Genomic DNA, 4690 nt, shown 5'->3' with positions numbered 1-4690 from the left:
GCATGTCCTGCTTGGACCAGACCCCGAAGATTTGGGGCGGGTTCCTCCATCCTAAGAGTTGTCTCCGGAAAAGTCTGATGTTAAATCAGACTTCTGCTCAAAATGTCTAGAGTGGACTGTCTGCAAAGCAAGGTTCCCGAGCTTTGGCGGAGAGATCGTGGGGCACTTTGCAGAAGGCGCAGAGGCTTTCAGATCGCCCTGAAGTCTACCTCCTAGTGTGAGTGGTTAACCTTTCTGAGCCTCAGTTTACTTCTGAATGGAGCCCGTGATGCCTACCTGACTGCGTGCTGATGAGTCCATGAGCGATGTATGTTTTATGGGTTAAACGTGGGAACGCAAAGGTTAAGTGCAGTGCTCCAAGCTGACTCACCCACTCTCCGTTTTCTTCACGAGTTTGGGAGCCAGTGCAGTAAGTTAAAGTTGATTAGATGTGCATTTTCACAGCTCCAGGAGTCCAGAGGATGCAAGCAGATGATGTAGGGGACTCTGGGGAGCTGGTCTCCTTTTCCTGTTTCAGGAAGGTTAGTGAAGGTTCGCTACCACTGGGTTCGTGACCAAGGGCTAGTTCTCCCTCTCAGCAGCGCATGCAGCAGGATGGGTCCCTCACACCTCTCCTCCTTTACCTGGCCCTTTGTGGTAGGACACCTACCCCATCACCCTTACCCTTTCAGTGCTCTTCTGAAATAAGAGGAAGTCCTCTTTCTTGTCATGGGATAAGGACAGCTTGCTCCGGTTTTCTGTAGAAGTCTCTGGTCTTTTTCTGACTAGTACCTAATGGAACCTTTTTTTCTAGCTGAAAAATACTTTTTTAGACTCCCTTATACCTAAGGGCAGCCATTTAACACAATTTGGCCAATAAGATGAAAGTTGAAGCTGCTGCTGGGGCTTCTGGGGAGGATGGACATGTGCAGATCAGGCTCATCCTTGCCCTACACCTGTCTCTCTTCCTGGAGGAGTGGAGGTGCAGCAGCCATAGTTTAGTCACAAAGCAACAAACACAGCAGAACAATTAAAAGACCCTGGATCCTTTATGGCACCATCGTACCACCATATAAGCCCCAAACTGTCACCTCTATGGCTTCTTTTTTTTGTCTAATTCCTATTTAAGTCAGGAAGTCTCCACAACCATCCAAACCTGCAGATCTTGTCACTTATGCTTGTGACTCAGACTTCAGGAATCCTTTAGAGCAGCGGTTCTCAACTTGTGGGTCGTGACCCTTTGGGGGTCGAACAACCCTTTCACAGGGGTCACCTAAGACCATCGGAAAACACATATATAATTACATATTGTTTTTGTGATTAATCACTATGCTTTAATTATGTTCGATTTGTAGCAATGAAAATACATCCTGCATATCAGATATTTACATCACGATTCATAAAAGTAGCAAAATTACAGTTATGAAGTAGCAACGAAAATAATTTTATGGCTGGGGGTCACCACAACATGAGGAACTGTATTAAAGGGTCGCGGCATTAGGAAGGTTGAGAACCACTGCTTTAGAGTAATGGGGTCCTCTCACTTGGCACTGTGAAATGTACATTATTAATGAGAATATACATTAATAAAAATATTAAAAGAGAATGTACACCTCACTATGATAAGCACTATTCTTTTTTGCCTGTTAATTCTCACCAGAGGGTATTTTCCCATTGTTTTTAGATAGAGAGAAACATCGATGTGAAGAGACACATCAATTGATTGCCTCCTGCACACAGGTACGTGTATTTGACTGGGAATTGAACCCAAGACCCTTCGGTGCACGGGCCAATGCTCTAGCCAGTGCTGATGAGCACTATTTAAAGCAGAGCCCATCAAAGGTTCACTAGCATGGACAAAAATATTTTAAAGTGTAATGAACATTCAAGAGATTGAAATACATGGATATAAAAATGATATATATAGGGTCTGAAAAGTGATGTTTTTTTTACTTTATAGCCACCTGAATTAAATACCTAAAAATGCTTTTGATGCTGTTGAACTTGGTCACAATAAAAACTGTACGTAAATATCCCATTTTTGTTAAATTATGTATATATGTAGAACCATGTATGAAAGTGGTCCCCCGAATACGGATAGTGTTTAACTTGGAACCTCCAGTAGGAAAAGTAGATAGCATTGAGGGGATGCAATTCAGCAGTCACTCAGAGGCTGCTGTGGGCCTTGGGCTGCCTAGTTCAGTCATTGTGTGTGTCACAGATAAGAAAAGGAAGTGCAGCCGGACCGGCGTGGCTCAGTGGTTGAGCATCGACCCATGAAACAAGAAGTCACCATTCGTTTCCCTGTCAGGGCACATGCCCGGGTTGAGGGCTCTATCCCCAGTATGGGGCATGCAGGAGGCAGCCAATCAATGATTCTCTCTCATCATTGATGTTTTTATCTCCCTCTCCCTTCCTCTCTGAAATCAATAAAAAATCTATAAAAAAAGAAAAAGAAAAGGAAACATGAAAGAAGGATTGCATAGCTCAGCTTCCATTTGTTACTTAAGGACAGCCTGTAGTGAGAGTGCTTAAGAGTAGGATGCTAATAGATAACAAAGAATTCGTGATCGTTAAGACTAAATCTACTTTTAAGACAATTAACAAATTCAGTACACGTCATCTTAGTGGCTAGTTCAGCCGTGGGCAAACTACGGCCCGCGGGCCGGATCCGGCCCATTTGAAATGAATAAAACTAAAAAAAAAAAGACCGTACCCTTTTATGTAATGATGTTTACTTTGAATTTATATTAGTTCACACAAACACTCCATCCATGCTTTTGTTCCGGCCCTCCGGTCCAGTTTAAGAACCCACTGTGGCCCTCGAGTCAAAAAGTTTGCCCACCCCTGGGCTAGTTCAAGAATTTGGGTTGATCTGCCATTACAGTAGCTTTCTTTGTTAACAAATAAAAACAAAGATTTAAAAAATCATTTGTAAATAATAAAAACTGACTCCAGTATTTGTGAGGTGTTTATTTACTTCTAATTATTGTAATTTTTGGGGTGGGAAGGGCAGCTAGAAAATCCTATACTGACTCAGTCTGCTATATTCCAATTTCTTTTACTATTTTAAAGAAAATAAAGGCCTTGTTACTGGAGTTTGTTTGTTTGTTTTTTGCTGAAATGTGGAATACCTTTCAGGAGGTAAAATACTTTATTGATATTGAATAATCTAGTTTGTGATATTTTGGCTTTTGTTTTTGGTGTGATTTTTTTTATAAACTCTTGGGAGGAAAGACTTTAGTCAAGTGATGATCTTGCAGTTGCAAATTTCAAAGATGATGTTGGCCATCTGGCTTCTGATTCCTTCTATTTCTACACACAACAAACTTGTCTTTCCCTTAAAAAAAAAGATGCTGTGCCACAAAGCATCTAATCAAATATTAATCAAGTTTATTATTTGAAAAACAAATGAAATCCTACAGCTACAGCCTAGGAGAATTAGCTCATTTCAACATTGCACTCTCCAAATCTTAATGGGTCCCAGATGTTTGATTATGAACCATACCATTGAAAATGGAAGAAAGAAATCCACATATGCATTAAAAGGCACCTGAGTGATTTGATGAAACCTCAGAACAACCCTCAAAGGTAGTAAGGACAGTGAAGCTTGGAACTGCTAAATGTCCTGCCCACAGTCACACAGCTAGTAGCTTTCCAATAGAGTTCTGATTCCTCTGTAACGCACACACTTCCCACTACCCTGAACTTCTTATTTAGAGATGCTCATGCGTAAGAAGACACGTTTAGGAGGGAGAGGCTTTCAGGCACAACAACTTCAGGTCCCCTAGATCAGTTTCCCAAGTACTGCCGGGATCGCTCTGACCACATCTCTGAAGGGCCATCGGCCCATTTCGGATAAAACCCATCCAAGGAGAGGAGATGCCCTAGTTTTCACTACAGCATGGCCCATTGCTCAACAGCTATGGTTCTAAGTGAAGTAGAAACTGCATTCCTATGATTTCTCATTAAGCTACTTTTCTCCTCTTGACCAACCCAAAATATAACTTATTCCACATGCCAGCCCTGTTAAATGCCTCTCTCTCTCTCTCTCTCTCTCTCATCTTCTTCTCCAAATTAAAGAGCTCCAGATCCTTCACCCATCCTCCAGCATAGTTTCCGGCCCCTTCAGAATACTCACTCACCTGGGCACACACTATTTCGTATACCTTCATCAATTATGGCAGCTGTAATGAGCATTTAGACACACTGTGATTTTAGAACAATCTTTATAAGGACACATCTGTTATTTCTATAAATTTCTGCATCAGTAGAAATCTTCATAAGCTGGTTTAGCAGTTGGATTTCCTGCTTTTCAGAAACTACATGTCCAGTCAATACTTAGGCAGGGGTGGGGAATGTCTGGCCCTCGGGCCGCATAAGGCCTGTAAAATCATTTGGTCTGGCCCTGCCAAGGCATTAGGGGTGAGCTAATTAAACGTTTGACCAAATTTGGCAGGCTAATTTTTAAGTTGATAAATTTGTATGGCCCGCAAATTATGTTATCAATATCCAAATGGCCCTTGGCAAAAAAAGCGTTCCCCACCCTGACTTAGAGTGACCATTTGGCTAACACAGAAGTCTGTTATTTCTCTGATGATTCTACCGAGTGACTTATTTATGATAATGCTTGAAAAAAACATAGCTAAATAGCTATACTGACTTCTCCTTCAGGTGACCAGAGAGACGGGGGGGGGGGGGGGGGACTGAG

General features: G+C 42.0%; 1 long non-coding RNA gene across 1 annotated transcript in view; it reads left to right on the top strand.

Annotated features, from left to right (window-relative positions):
- Positions 1-1676: 1676 nt before the first annotated feature.
- The window catches only part of LOC106726396, a 20190-nt gene continuing 17176 nt past the window's right edge, over positions 1677-4690 (top strand). The window contains exon 1 of the long non-coding RNA XR_001362467.1: positions 1677-1719. This is a non-coding gene — a long non-coding RNA (uncharacterized LOC106726396). The remainder of the gene's footprint in view (positions 1720-4690) is intronic.

The sequence above is a fragment of the Myotis brandtii genome, unplaced genomic scaffold (genome assembly GCF_000412655.1).
Source record: "Myotis brandtii unplaced genomic scaffold, ASM41265v1 scaffold260, whole genome shotgun sequence".
NCBI classification, from domain to species: Eukaryota; Metazoa; Chordata; class Mammalia; order Chiroptera; family Vespertilionidae; genus Myotis; species Myotis brandtii.
This window is presented reverse-complemented; position numbering and strand designations above follow the sequence as displayed.